This window comes from Panulirus ornatus, chromosome 14, assembly GCF_036320965.1.
Source record: "Panulirus ornatus isolate Po-2019 chromosome 14, ASM3632096v1, whole genome shotgun sequence".
NCBI classification, from domain to species: Eukaryota; Metazoa; Arthropoda; class Malacostraca; order Decapoda; family Palinuridae; genus Panulirus; species Panulirus ornatus.
This window is the reverse complement of record NC_092237.1, coordinates 52,136,828-52,153,361: the sequence shown is the minus strand read 5'-3', so window position 1 is coordinate 52,153,361 and position 16,534 is coordinate 52,136,828. Positions and strand designations below refer to the sequence as shown.

At 44.9% G+C, this 16,534-nt stretch overlaps 1 protein-coding gene across 1 annotated transcript in view; it reads right to left on the bottom strand.

Annotated features, from left to right (window-relative positions):
• Positions 1 to 16,244, bottom strand: part of Cad87A (cadherin 87A) — a 119,508-nt gene extending 103,264 nt beyond the window's left edge. Inside the window, exon 1 of the mRNA XM_071669899.1 lies at positions 16,030 to 16,244. The gene's annotated coding sequence lies outside the window, so the exon portion shown is untranslated. The remainder of the gene's footprint in view (positions 1 to 16,029) is intronic.
• Between the last annotated feature and the right edge of the window lie 290 nt (positions 16,245 to 16,534).

The following is a 16,534-nucleotide window of genomic DNA, read 5'->3' as shown; positions in this document are numbered from 1 at the left end:
ACCAGCAGCCACCACCTGGCGGTACCTACAGGTACAGACCAGCAGCCACCACCTGGCGGTATCTGCAGGTACAGACCAGCAGCCACCACCTGGCGGCACCTGCAGGTACAGACCAGCAGCCACCACCTGGCGGTATCTGCAGGTACAGACCAGCAGCCACCACCTGGCGGTACCTGCAGGTACTGACCGACAGCCACCACCTGGTCACCACTGAGCAGAAAGTATCTGGTAAGTTTTCACAAGACCAACTACTCGTGGTTCCTGGACGCCCTACGCTCTCCAGGACCATCCACCAGCTGCTGCTTCTGCTACACACGACCATAGGATCTGCTGCTGGCGAGAGGGGGAAGTCAGTAAGACGAAGGATCCTGGAGAGCAGAGGCATAAAAGCAAGTCAAACTTGTATTCCAGGAAGACAACAAGACCCCCGCAACACCTTCCTGGACCATATGGTGGTGTTGCGTGTGTGCCTCCGACACGAGTCTCGATCTCTCCACAATCTCCCGCAACACCGTAGATCATCAGATTTCAACACATGCTAGTACTGTGGTGGTCGTGGACCAGCCCGGCGGGCGCGGCGAGTGTAGTTGGGTTCAGATGGAGGGAGCGGCCGCGGCTTTGCGGCCTTGGACGAACAGATAAAGATGAGAGAGATCCAGCCACACACACACACACACACACACACACACACACACACACACCTGCCTCCAGCAGCCATGCAGGAAATTAGTAGACACAGTATTACTTTTTGATCATTTCTTTTCATAAGCGTTCGCTGGCTGGTAGACCTTACTCTCTGGAGTGGGTTGGTGAGGCCTGGGGGTAGGAAGTGTGACCACAGACCCGCGCCATACAAACACCTGGTGGATCTAACGCGAACACTGTGTGTGTTGGCGGGGCTGGCGTGTGTGTGTGTGTGTGTGTGTGTGTGTGTGTGTGTGTGTGTGTGTGTGTGTGTGTTGGCCGACAGCAGGTTGGCAGTAACCAACAAACGTCACCACAGGTTCAGTTTCTCCTCATCTCACGTGCCAATGAAACATTCAAGTCCTGTTGGATGTCAGAGTGGAAAATCTACGTCGACTGTATTGAAAGGAATTCAGTGTGAGGAGGATTCCTCAACGCTTCACCACCGGTGTCAAGTGTCATTTTCCTCAGACGTTCGTAAGTGAGCGGCTTCGTGTCAGGCGCCTCCCATGTCGACACACTGAGCCTTAGCAACACGGAATGCAAGTGCCCTTTTGCAGGGACGACATATGACCTCAAAAGCAGGTGATATTTCACGCCCGAACTTCTGCCAGTGAGGGACTGTGGAATCAAAGGGCACGTCCTTGACAGCGAGTGCCAAGCCATATTCACACGACGCACGCTAAACCCCTTTGGCATGACATTACGACCTTTGGGTATGATGAACTAACTTTTCATCCAACCCCTGAGGGTCAAGTTGAAAGATTAGGCCATCAGGCCCAAGGGGTCGTTACGTCGTGCCTCAAGGGTCTTGCTAACGTGATCAATTAAGAGTCGTGTTCAAGGGTCGTATGGTCGAGGCCAACGAGCTAAAAGTGTAGCCTGGCCACACTCCCATGATGACCTGACCATATCTAATAGGCAAGTGTCACAATCATTTCACAACAGACTCTCCTCATCCCACTTACTCCGTCTGTGTTGCTCACTTCAACACTTTTCTAAAATAGTTCCCATTTTCCTATCATTCTCATGTTTACTGAAGATTTCCATACCGCACAGCGCACACAAAGACTCCGTGAGAAAGTAAACCATCCCGATGAGCGCAATAAATGCCATCCCATCCGCCAACCACAGTCTAATTGCAGCTCTTTTCTTCTGAGGTAGATCACGAGTCCTGTTCTGATAATGTCCGTTAACTCCAAACAAAAGTAGTCAAGGTCTGACGATAATTTCAAGGTATATCAAGAGAAGGAGGGAATACAGTTAAGCTACACTCTGAAGCAGGGCGAGATTCGAAGCATTTCTCCATCCATCGTAAACAAGAGGTAAGACGCGAGTCTACCCATTGCTCTATCCCAAGAACTAGGGAGAACGCGTCTCCACCCCTCTCTCCACCCCAAGCAATAAGGGAGGACCCTACTCCACCCGTCTCTCCAGCCTAAGCGAGAGGCAAGACGCGACTCCACCCATTCCCTCCGTCCCAGGCAAGAAGGTCAGCTTCTGGGAGCCTGATATCATTGGACATGATAACATAAGCAGACACAGCGGTCTTGTCATCGAGTCGCGCTATCATGTATGCATACCTGTGGCGCTGGTCTGTCCCTGGGAATGACAGCCAACACCAATATCATGAGGAAGTGCTCACTATCCATGTATCTTCAGAGAAAGATCGCCCTTTTTGGTCTGTCACTGCGCACGCGCGATGTGCGCAGATGTGGGCCATATTATTTAGAAGCGGCGGTTTCTCTCTCAGTGGGTCAGGAGGTCTTGAGCTGAGTTTGCCCGTCGTTACGGTGTCCAGTCTCGCCATCTCTTGTCTCACTTCCCTTTCTTCCATTATCTCTATCCTCAAAGTTCCTATTCCCAATGTTCCTTGTCTCATAACCTTTCGTTCCACAATCTGTTAAGTTTCTGTTCAACTGACAGCTTCTTTTTTTTTTTTTTCTGTCTCCTGATTCACCGCAACTTTTTTCACTTGTCTCACGTCTTTTTTGTATGAAAGTCTCATGTCTCGTTGCCTCCTGTCTCACTGCTTCCATTAAACTAGTGATTCTAATCGACCTGTTGTTTGTCTCAATGTTTGTTCTTTCTTAGATCCTTGTCTGCGCTTCATCACTTAATGTTTTCTTTGTTTGATGCATCTGGTTTCACCAGTCTTTTCTAGTCGTTTCTCGTCTCACCAGTCTTATTCAAAGGTTTCTTGTCTCCATCTCACAGTTCCTGACGTGAAGAGATTAATAATATACGATTCAGGAACTTGATTATATAAAAGAGGTAAGGTGGAGTGCATAATGCCTCTCATAAAAGAGGTTAGTCAACAAATCGACCCTTAAGATCACTGGAAGATATAAAAGTCACTTCACTAACACACACACTGAACGAAAACATGACTCCAAAAGCTTGCGAGAGTAACCAAACGTCGAGAAGTTTACCAGAAATTTAGACAAGAATATAAAAGACGGATGTGAAACATCAAAAGACTCACAAGACATATCTAAGTTACATTAAGATCATACACACGTACGACATAACCTAAAACAAATTACATATATATATATATATATATATATATATATATATATATATATATATATATATATATATATATATATATATATATTTTTTTTTTTTTTTTTTAATTTTCCGAAAGAAGGAACAGAGGGGGCCAGGTGAGGATATTCCAAAAAAGGCCCAGTCCTCTGTTCTTAACGCTACCTCGCTAACGCGGGAAATGGCGAATAGTTTGAAAAAAAAAAAAAAAAAAAAAAAAAAAATATATATATATATATATATATATATATATATATATATATATATATATATATATATATATATATATATATATATGGCAGGCTTCACAGAAACACCAACTGGACCAAATATTGCAAAAAAAAAAAAGAGAGAAACGTTCTACATACTGTTTAACCCCTTAAGAACGACAACAAGACCCTTTTTGCACGATGGCACGACTTATGGCCGTTGTGTATGATGACCTGGCCTTTGATTTGGACCTTTAGGAGTCAGATTAAAAGCCATGCTATCATACTGAAGAGTCGCATCGTCGAACTCAAGAAGCCGAGTTCCGGTTTAGACAGATGTCTTGAAGCAGTGACCTCTGGCAAGTAATGGTCAGTCGTGGAGGGAACTGAGAAGCTGTTGCCAAGGTTGTCGGGCAGGCGTGGGAAAGTCGTGGCCACATTTCCATGCTGGGTGTGGGTAAGTTTCCAGACGGGTGAGCTTGTGTCTAATAAGGTGTGGGTTAAGTTTCCAGGAGTGAGTGGCTTTGTTTTCCACAGGCGCGTGAGGAAATTTCCATGGGGTTTGTGGGTTACTTTCCAAGTGGTTTGTGGGTATGTTTCTAGGGGCGTGTGAGTATGTTTCTAGATGGTATGTGGGTGTTTTTGCAGGGGCGTGAGTGCACGTTTCCAGAGGGTATGTGGGTGTTTTTGCAAGGGCGTGTGTGTACGTTTCCAGAGGGTATGTGGGTGTTTTTGCAGGGGCGTGAGTGCACGTTTCCAGAGGGTATGGGGGTGTTTTTGCAAGGGCGTGTGTGTACGTTTCCAGAGGGTATGTGGGTATGTTTCTAGAGGTTTGTGGGTTAGTATCCATGGAAATATGGACGGACCTTCATGCTGATGTGAGCAAGATTCTCTGCGGACGTCGCCAAAGTTCTAAGGAGCTTGGCATGTTTCCATATAGCCACAGAAAGTGCCCAGCTGTCATGGTAAGTTTCCAAGTAGATATAGAAAGATTCCAGGCGGATGGGGCAAGATTCCAGATACGTATGGCAAGTTTCCGAGTGGGTGTGACAAAGTTTCCAGGCGGGTATGGCATGTTTCCAGGCGGGTATGGCATGTTTCCAGGCGGGTGTGGCACGTTTCCAGGCGGGTGTGGCATGTTTCCAGGCGGGTAAGGCATGTTTCCAGGCGGGTATGGCATGTTTCCAGGCGGGTGTGGCTGGTTTCCAGGCGGGTGTGGCTGGTTTCCATGGGTGTGTGGCTGGTTTCTAGGCGGGTGTGGCACGTTTCCAGGCGGGTGTGGCTGGTTTCCAAGGGTGTGTGGCAAGTTTTCAGGCGGGTGTGGCATGTTTCCAGGCGGGTATGGCATGTTTCCAGGCGGGTATGGCATGTTTCCAGGCGGGTGTGGCATGTTTCCAGGCGGGTGTGGCATGTTTCCAGGCGGGTGTGGCATGTTTCCAGGCGGGTATGGCATGTTTCCAGGCGGGTATGGCATGTTTCCAGGGGTGTGTGGCATGTTTCCAGGCGGGTGTGGCATGTTTCCAGGCGGGTGTGGCATGTTTCCAGGCGGGTATGGCATGTTTCCAGGCGGGTATGGCATGTTTCCAGGCGGGTATGGCATGTTTCCAGGCGGGTATGGCATGTTTCCAGGCGGGTGTGGCATGTTTCCAGGCGGGTATGGCATGTTTCCAGGGGTGTGTGGCATGTTTCCAGGCGGGTGTGGCAAGTTTCCAGGCAGGTGTGGCGGGTTTCCATGGGTGTGTGGCTGGTTTTCAGGCGGGTGTGGCACGTTTCCAGGGGTGTGTGGCATGTTTCCAGGCGGGTGTGGCATGTTTCCAGGCGGGTGTGGCATATATCCACGAGGGTGCAGCAAGAGGCCGGGGAAGTGGCTCAAGGAAGACCGGTAGGGGAGGTAATGAACACCGTGCCATAATTCCTTAGTCTCTCTCTCTCTCTCTCTCTCTCTCTCTCTCTCTCTCTCTCTCTCTCTCTCTCTCTCTCTCTCTCTCTCTCTCATACCGGAATCATAATTATTACTATCATCATTAATATTGTCATTGTCATCATTATCATCATTATTATCACCATTTTCATTATTGTTATTACTATTATTATCATTATCATCATCATCATCATCACTCTTAGTGTCATGTAACTCCAGGACCCCTTTTAAGGGGATCCTATAGCCTTAAGAATGCACTCCACACACACACACACAGGCAGGGAAGTGCTGGCTGGACTCCTTTGGAGCGAAACGGTATGGGACTCCTGCTGGCGATGACGTAGCTTCACCGAAAGTAACTTCTCATTTGCAGTGTTACCACTAGCAGGCAGAGTCCGGCATCGCTCATATATAAATATATATATATATATATATATATATATATATATATATATATATATATATATATATATATATATATATATACAATAGGAACTGGTCATTAGCTCGTAACAACCGGTCTGGACTAAGCCGAGTCATCATCGCTCGGCTCACCCTCCCTCGCGACGCCCCTGGAGAAGAGCATCCTACCAGACGAAGCTTCGAAACCAACTACCCTCCTCCTCCAGCCTAACTCTTCGCCCTACCATTTCTCTCCCTCACGCCGCGCGCCCCTGAGGGCACTCCAACACAATCCTTCCCAGTGTCTTCAACAGCCACTCCATCAAATGCGAATAAAACTTTCCCTTCAGTCTAATAAATCGACATGTTCCACCAAGAATGTGGACTCAGGCACAGAACACAGAAGTACCTATGGTCGACAGGCCTGCCACAGCGGCACACGAGGTGTGTGTGTGTGTGTGTGTGTGTGTGTGTGTGTGTGTGTGTATTCGTGACAGAGGGCGCGGCCTGGCTGCACAAAACACCCGACGACCCCCAGGGTGAAAGTTGCGCCCAGAAGTAGGAATTTAAGAGGCATTTTGTAATCGCTGGAGCAAAGGTGGCAGGGGGAGAACTGCTTCACCTGGCGGTGCATTTCCAAAACAGAGATGAGCACGCAACTCTCTCTCTCTCTCTCTCTCTCTCTCTCTCTCTCTCTCTCTCTCTCTCTCTCTCTCCCTAGTGGTAGTAGGATGATGGAATGTGTGAATTAAGTGGCAGGTGGCCACTGACCATGGGAGGTGCTACTACCGCCAGGGAGGATTAGTGGCGGCGGCTCAGCTGCGCCACAGCTTTTCAGTGCCTGTCAAGTTCTCTTCTCTGTCTCTCTCTCTCTTTCAGCCCGCCCCAACCACACATAAACCGCTGGCATTCAGCCCACACATGCGCAGATCTCTCCACGTCACACATAACCCCCCGTGACTACACGTAACTCACATAACTCGTTATCTAGAACTGTAGATTTCCCATCGGTAAGCGATTACGTGCAAGTCCTTCCTCCTGGCACAATCACGTCGTAGGTAAGTACTCTCTCTCTCTCTCTCTCTCTCTCTCTCTCTCTCTCTCTCTCTCTCTCTCTCTCTCTCGAATGAACATGAGAGCATCGGGTTCCGTCCCTTCCATTAATCCTCTCATCCGGGGTTCTTTAAACAATATTCCTTCACAGCTGCATTGCCTTATACATACATACATACATACACAAACACACATATAGAACAAAAAATTATATATATATAATTTTCCAAAAGAAGGAACAGAGGGGGCCAGGTGAGGATATTCCGAAAAAGGCCCAGTCCTCTGTTCTTAGCGCTACCTCGCTAATGCGGGAAATGGCGAATAGTTTGAAAAAAAAAGAATATATATATATATATATATATATATATATATATATATATATATATATATATATATATATAGAGAGAGAGAGAGAGAGAGAGAGAGAGAGAGAGTAAGGCAGTTCCCTGACTTCGCCTGTAAGGTATTAACACGGCAAGCAACAAGTCACCATCGACCCGGGCGATCTTATCATCGTCGGACGGAGAAGAGTACAGGCATGTCTAAGACCTCCACTTCCCAAAGAGATTCCATTTTATGTGCTCCAGTGCGGAGCGCGGCTTCGAAGCTTCGGAGGCCCCAAGTGAACCGTCCTGGCATTGCATAACTCTTGCCAAAACGTACGTATATTACGAACTATGTTGGTTTACAGTTTCTGCAACACATTAACTATTGCCTCTATTTGATAAGTAATGTGACTCTCGGTTGGACGCTAAACATGATGGAAAATGTGAGATTAAATGACACAAAGATGAGTTACCTGATCAATAATCAAGAGAACCCATGATAACCTTACCCACCTTTCCCCAGTGGTCAATACTGACCTTTCCTATGATGTTATTTTAGCGTTAAATGTCTGTTATTGTGGTCCACGCACAGTGGGTGTGACTCGTAAACATAAGGTTATAAAACGTTACCTTGACAATAAATCACCTGATACATTCGAAATCTACTTTAGATACCTTCCTTCGGATAAACAAGGAATCGGATTCTATATTGTTCTTGAACTCGACTGTCATGATGACGTAGTACATGACAGAGATCTGACACCTATTCTTACACAAGATTACGTACGAAAACTTAGCAAGGAATGCTTTTATGTACTGCAGACAGACAGTTAATGTGCTTCCTGAATACCACATATACTAATGTCTTTAACAAGTTAGCGCCTCTCGCCGGGTACTGAGGATGGCTTCTGGAGGTGTTGCCTGAGACCGGAATATTACGAAATCACTTTTCGAATTTCGTAATTAAGAGAAGTTACTCTAATCATTTACAGCGTCGTAAATCGATGAGCCCAGCTTTCGCTCGTCACAAGCGCCTGTCCCGAAGTAACAGTGAATCGTAAAAACTTGTTATTCAGATGTGATGAAGTGAAAAAGAAAACAAAAACAAAAAAAATCACAAAATGAATAAGTCTATATGTAGTACATAAAAAGAATTGTCTGAAGATGTATTTCCTTAATGTATTTGTATCTAAAAATTAACAAAGTTATACAGTTAATTCATTCTTACTCCTCGGGTTCCATGAAAAACTCGCTGCTCAGTTGCCCAAGAACCAGAGAAATTTCACAAACTTCTACTTCTTGCTGAAGAACTTGATTCTCCTCATTAAGATAAGACTAAGAATCTAATATCATATCTTAGGGTATATATATTGTCTTAACTTTCATAGTTTCTCTTTTCCTCAAAACCCTGCTCACTTACTAGGGTACTTACAGTTACTTATATACACCCATACTCACAGAGTCCCTCTCCCACAGAAAACAAGAACTCTGATAAAACATTTACGAACCGTAATGCGTCGACGAGCGACAAGCAATTAAGAGCCGTCCTTACAGACCAATCTGAAATACACTCCACTAGGCATATACCCAACTGAAACTACATTTCCCAGGAATGTACGAGTTACGCTTTCTTTGTCCTGCACTCTGGACACCACCCATCTCTCCACCATTACAAACTCTGACGGATTTAGTACATTAAATGACCCCTTGTATCTGAGATGCAACATCCAATCCAACGACAATAAACTCTTATTTTTCCTCTGTCCTTTGCTCATCCCAAAATGACATGCACCCACCACAATTCTTGCCCTGTGGTCTAACCCGTATATATGAATCTATGTATATATGTATTTCCATAGTTCCATTTACATTCGTCTATAAATCAAAATCAACCCTAATGACGGTATATGTCTTTAAATCAAAATCAACCCTAATGACGGTACATGCATAAGCCTATGCATTAACAACAGTGTATGCGTGCAGTCAGTCCTGCTGGTATGCGTATGCGCAACGCGCGCCTCAGTCACGTCCGGACACCTCACGAGACACCGTTTTACCACACGGGTCGCCGCCGTGCGCACTCACCGCACCAGCTTAGACGGCGACCCGCAGTATGAATCTGAACAAAAAGAAATCATATATATATATATATATATATATATATATATATATATATATATATATATATATATATATATATATACTATACAGAGAAAGTGTACACACAGCTACACAAACGGATCATATTATAATGAACCCTTCCAGCAGCCAACTCATACCAGGCAATCACCACACATCCTTCTTGCTCTTGAGACACACTTCAGGATGAACAAACAAGAGGCTTTAAGAAAACGCTCTTGATCCTACCAATGTCCACGACCGTCAACAATGAACACAGAAGGAATTATGTGCGAAAATATCTCTTGGATCACCAACACAAAATGATGATTTAACCATACAGGAACAAGGTAACTATTCTTCAACGATTATTTTTACACAAAAACAAAATTATATTTAGAATTAAAGACGAAGAATCTGTTTTGAAAATCATTTCCAAATTGCTTCCTCCCCATTCTTAGCTGTGTGCTCGAGGATGAATTCCAGTGAGATGACATCACATCCCCACCTGTCCACACAACGACATTCATTTAAAGCTCTCGTGTTCTCCTAGGGGGCAGGAACCGCCAACAGCAGAAGCAGCAGGAGCAGCAGCAGCAAGAGTAGTACCCTCCAGCACCAGGAACATCTCACACGATCAACACATTACATGCACCAGTTACATTCCAGAGTGCATCTTGAGTCTTGTCTCAAGTCACGTCTGGGAATACCACCACTCAAGGTAACCCATGAGTTGCCTTCGTCCCAGACGGACCTTATGTGCCTTCTGTCAGCACTGTACCGCCCTCCTCCTCCTCCTCCTCCTCCGCCTCCTCCCTCTACCTGAATACTGACCTCTGGTACCCTCCCACCCTTATACAGAACCCCTTGATACTCACACCTGATACTTCTCTCACAGAGATCATATATTCTTCAGGTCGCCTAATACAGTTCGAATATAATTTCTCTTTCGTTTTCTTCCATACTATTTTTCCCTTTAAAGTAACTTTCGTATGTACTTATATACTTATATACTTATATCCTTAATAAATATACTTTATGATCCTCCCTGCATTCCCTCTTCCACTCATCCGTCACACTCATGCCCCTTTTGCAATCACTTCTCCCTTCCTCATGTTCACCTTTTCACATTCACACTTCAATCTCTTCTTCATGTTCATCCTTTCATACTCCTTCACACTCGCGCTTCTTACCTTACCCATCTCTCACACTTCCCCAATCATAGTCGTGTGTACGTGTGTGTGTGTGTGTGTGTGTTAGAGAGAGAGAGAGAGAGAGAGAGAGAGAGAGAGAGAGAGAGAGAGAGAGAGAGAGAGAGAGAGAGAGAGAGAGAGAGAAGTAAGGGTGTGTGGGTGTATACGTGAGAGAGAGTGTGTTTATGGATGTAAAATTTAACAGTACATTTCTTTGTTCAAAGGAGTGCGCGCTTGCGTGACAGACTGCGTTCAAGCCTACGGTTGAGTGCGTGCTTGCGTGTGGACAGTGATTTAGCAGCAAAACGCACTCATCACTCCCTCTCACTGAGTGTGTTTTGACTTGCCACACGCAACACACTCACCCAGTGTGTGTGTGTAAAGCATGACATTCAAGTGATATTTAGATACTAATTTTCTTGCATTTTGAAGCACGACTTACGACCCTTGGACATGACGGTACGACCTTTGGAGCACGACGATACGACTCTTAGCAAGATGATACGACCATTGGAGCACGATGGTACGACCATCGGAGCACGACGGTACGACCCTTGGATGTGATGCTCTGGCGTTTGACCTGACGCCTTAAGGGTCAGGTCAAAAGAACAGGCTACCACGGCCAATGATCGTACCGTCAAGTTCAAAGGGTCAAATAGTCGTGCTCGAAAGGGTCGTACCGTCATGCTGGAGAGGGAAAAAAAGGCAGCCAGATCAGAGACTCACAGGTCGATACAGACAGACAGACAGATAAGTTTAGAACTAAAGACATGTAGAGATCGGTGACTGAACGAACACAGAAGACGAGACACATATGTATACATAGACAAAGAAAATTTAAAGATTAGATTCACCAATGCAAAGAATGGTATAGAAAGACACTTCGATAAAGAGAAAGACACGTAAGTTTAGATAGATATGTAAACAGAGGCACAGATATGTAGACTGAGGCATAGATATGAAGACTGAGGCATAGCAGACATGGAAATTGAGGTATAGATATGTAGAGCGATGCATATATGAATAGACATATATATATATCAACACAGGAACAAGACGGTCAAATAATGATAAACAGAACACTTCCATGTCAACGATTATTACATGTAGCAGAGAATGCGACCGCCCTCTGGCTCACACCAAACTTGGCGCACGGAGCCTCGTCTGTTATGGTCTGGACCACAGGAAATGCCCTTCCAATCGTTAAAACATTTTCACTGTACTTTGTTTTAGATTTGTTGCAGGTGTTGAGGTAAGGGCGGTTCTGGTGGAAGGCCTGGGGACGAGAGAGAGAGAGAGAGAGAGAGAGAGAGAGAGAGAGAGAGAGAGAGAGAGAGGATATGGTGTAAACATTTCTTGACAGATATTCATACTGATACCGTAACGGAGCAGTGCGTATGTCAGGGGGTATGCACGCTGGGGTATGGGTGTGTTAGGTTGCGTAATCACTGTACGGGGAGGGAGTTCTTCTACATTGGTGGGCCCCCTATCTCTTGAAATGTCTCTAGAATTTCACTGATCAGTGTATTCCAGTCACTCACCATCTTATACTATACACGTCCTTCTTTACTAACAAGTTTCTGGCTTAAATTCCCCGTTTTGTTCTCTAGTTTTTCCATATCTGCATCTTCGAGGAACTGTTCTCATCACGAAAATGGTCAAAACACAGGTCGTCATTAAATCAACCATTACTCTTCTCTCTTCCACAGTGGATACATCTATAGCCTCTAACCTCTCACTTTAACTCATCCTTCTTAATTATGGCGCCGTCTTTTTTGCCCTTCTCTGTCTGCGCGTGCGTCCATGTTGGGGTCTGGAGGCTGGCAAGGATGAGGCATTAAAGTTATGAGGATGTGGGCGGAGGCAGCGTGGTGAGGGCGGCCGGCGTGGTGGAGGCAATGTGGTGGGGACAATGGGAAGACAGCAGTGTGGCGGAGGCGATGTGGTGCGGCAGAGTGGAGGGGCAATGCGGTGGAGTTAGTGTGATGGGAGCCATATGGTGAAGGTAGTGTGGTGGGGGCAATGTGGTTGGGGGCAATATGGTTTAGGCATAGTGATGGAGGCAACGTTAAGTGGAGGGAGTGTGGGAGGATGCAATGCGGTACTGTGGGAAGAGGTAGTGTGGGAGGAAGCAATGCTGCTGTGTGGGAGGAGGCTGTGTGGGCCTACGTGATGTGTGTGTGTGTGTGTGTGTGTGTGTGTGTGTGTGTGTGTGTGTGTGGTTATGGCTCATGAAAGGGACCCTCGGTGGATGCTGGCCAGCATCAGCACCAGCAGCATCTGATGCCCTGCTGAGTGTAAACTGATAACACAGAAGGGACTGTACGAACTGCTGAGATGACTTGACTTAGTCGCACTAGCAACGATTCTGCTGACATGACATGACGACACTCATTCTTGTCACTGGTGATGCAAGATCCGTGTACTGCTGTTCTGAGTGGTCGAGGGGACAATCGACAATACTTAATAGCTATCCTATGGTCAAACAACCTTTGATAACTTGCTTCACCAGCGTTGAAGTCGCTGTACATAAACTGTGTATTTGTTTATATGTCTCGCCTGTGATCTGTTGTTACCCATCTGTCCTGCAGAAGTGTCTTGAGACGTTTTCCTTAATTCATCGCTTGTGTTGACGTTTGTCAAAAACCTCCCTCCCTACGTCTGTGTCTAATGCATTCATATTTGCACAAAAATGTCACCCTTTCCGAGAGCTGCGCAACATTATGTAACCTTGATAGAAGCTACCAAATGCTTCCAACAACATATGTTTACTCTTTATCTTTACTTTTTTCTTACAACGTCCTTTATAACCAATTATGGCAGAGTGTACAGGAGAAACTGTAATTCCACAGGAATGAAAATGACGCCTAAAAAACAGAGTGCCTAAATCAATTCACAAAAGTTATCTATTTCAGGATCACGTCACTGATGCTTAAAAGATGATGATACAAGTCCTGTATACATTTCATACTAATCTGTTCTCAATATATTCCATTAAACCTTATACGTTTTTTAGGCTTTATCACGGATGAATGTTTGTCACATTATAACACTTATGAAGCAATTATAAACTACCACTAGTGCTATTATGCTGTTAGGAGTCTATATTCACTTACGTTTATTATATCTAAGATGTGACAGTTTGTGATATGCTTACACCTGTTTCCTAGGATAGCATACCTCACTTTTTTCAAAGCTTTACCAATTTGCTGCAAGCATTTATAAATTTTCTTTACAGACAATAACTACATGACCGTATGTTGCTGAAAAGACAATTACTACAATGAAGATTAATATCTTGAGTTATTAAAATCAGGATGGCTAGAGGGCAGCTTTGAGAGAGGGTAAATGAATATCTTGCAGGTCCACAATATCCATGTGCTTACTATACTAACCACGATATTCATACATCACAGGGTAAAAAATAACAAGGGTATAAGGCAATTTTCAAGCTGATAACTTCGACCATAGAAGTACAAGACTTATTTTTATTCTTGTGTTTATACTTTATAAGAATGGCTTTATCCATTGAAATTTGGGAAAGGAATGATTTACATTCATGTTTCGTCTAAACCAAAGCTGCAGCGACTGGATAAACATTGATAAGCGTAAGTTCAAAACGGGTACAGTCCAGCGAGACTCCTATGACTTCCTTCAGCCTTTACCTTGACTTTACTTCATCTGTCATCAGTTTACACACGATAGGTAACTAGTGAAACACAGTTTCTTACTGAAGAAACAGTTTCCTAATGAGATAACCCCAGGTTCCTTTTATATTGGACTCTTGCAACTTCGAGGCTGCGCTCCATTGCGGGAGCACGGTAAGATGCGTTTCTCTGAGGCTGGAAAGTCCTCGAAGACGCTGTACACCACTCCAACAGCTGCCGATGTTAAGAGCTTCGTCGAAGATGACTTCCCCGCTCGCGGTGTTTACCATCTGAAGGCGGTGGCGGGGCACACCCTGCATGAATATTATTGATGACCTGCATCGGCATAAAGGAAAAATATATATATATACGAGGAAAGTTACGGTACTACAATAAAGGGATGGGTTGTTGTTGTGGTGGTGGTGGACGGATGATAATGGTTGAGTTCTTGCTGCGGCAGTGGTTATGAACGGGTTGTAAGGTATGGTTGAGGCTCTTGGTTGCGGCGGGCGGCTGCGGCAAAGTGAGCTGTGAAAGTCCAGTGTGGATAAGGTGAGTGGATGTGACATGGTCAATGGTTGTGATGAATGGTTGCAGTGGTTGAATGGGAGGAGGGGTTGGGGGGGTGGATGCACTTAATTGCCGGCAGATGTGGCGATAATTATATGCTAATTACATATCGGAAGTGGTTCTGATGATAATGTTATGTTGGGAAGTGGTTGTAATGGGAGGTTATGAGGAGTGGTTGTGGTGGATGGGTAGGTGAGATGCGTAACTGGATAGACGGTTGTGATTGGATGTTGTGTTAGATGGTTGTGATGAGGAGCTGAAACGAATGGTAGTTCTGGTGGATGGTTGTGATTAGTTGTAGTGGTGAATGGTTGCAGTGGTGGGTGGTTGCAATATAGTGGTTTTAGTAGTGGGTAGTTGTATTGGTGGACGGTTGTAGTGGTGGGTAGTTGTGTTGGTGGACGGTTGTAGTGGTGGGTAGTTGTATTGGTGTACGGTTGTAGTGGTGGGTAGTTGTATTGGTGGACGGTTGTAGTGGTGGGTAGTTGTGTTGGTGGACGGTTGTAGTGGTGGGTAGTGGTAGTGAATTATGGTGGATGTGTATGATAGGAAATTATGGTGCCTGGTTGTTGTGAGTTGCGGGTATGATAGGTTTTGTCTAACTGGACAGGTAATTGTAGATTCTTGACATTTATCTCCAAGGTCTACACACAATCACAGAATTATATCAACATTTACTTATCTGTCTACATAAATTTGATCCAGGACCTGTTTTCTCAGAGGGGTCCTGGAGTTACTCCAAAACCCCTTTTCCCAGGAGCAATGAAGTGATGGACTCCTCTGGAATGAGAGGTTTTTTGACGAGTGATAAGCCACGCCAAAGGTAACTTGTCACACTGTTACTTCGAGCAGGTGGATTCCCGGTAATAGCTACTATCATATATATATATATATATATATATATATATATATATATATATATATATATATATATATATATATATATATTACGAAAAGTGCCATTTGTGCATTTTACATATAACCCTAAAAAGTCTTTTAACAGTAGTTCAAACTGGAAAAACGATTGTGTATCACCATTTCTGAATGAAAACAGAACTCTAAGAAAATCTAAATAACCAAGTTATTACTTGACGTAAAGCGCAATCGGGATGTTCTTCCTTAAGCAATTAAAAGGTTACGATAAGCATATCCCAATCGTGCGCGTCTCACCTTCTTTATTTACCAACCAGTGCTTTATAAATCGCAAAGGAATAGTACCCACTGCTTATAAGTAAACGAACTGTGAGTTAAAGATTAAAGGAAGTGTGAGAGGAGGCCACAGCTGCCTGCCTGCCATCCTGCTGGGAAACACCAGGGTCAACCTGTCAGGACTAAAGCCTAACCCTACCTACCTACCTGTCGGGTACGAGTAGGAGTGTCGAGGTTCTCCTTAACTCCGGGTCGTCGGGCGGCACGCAACTCGCACTTAGTACATATCCCACTGACACACGTGCAACACTATCTCCACTTAAGTATTCACGGATCTCACTTAATTCGGTTCACTTCAAGAGGACATGGTTGGTTTCCTAGAGCAGCAGACTTCCACTCGGTAAGATGGCTTTGACCCCACTGAATTCCTCAAGCTTAGACCGATACCTGGAGGCTATATAGTTCTTGCCAGGTGTCGCCACGGAACTGTAGCAACCATTTTCTCTCGTCGCATCCCTTACCTTCCTATACATCACTTTAGCCTCAAAGTACATATATAAAGGAAACGAACATTTGCTTTAAAATGTGAACGGGAGGGGTTTTCACGATTAACAAGATAGATCAAGATGGGCTCCATACTTAACCCTCAACCCACCCTCACAAACCTCGACCAACAACAGACACCTCCGCCGACCCACCTGGCTTCGAGTTG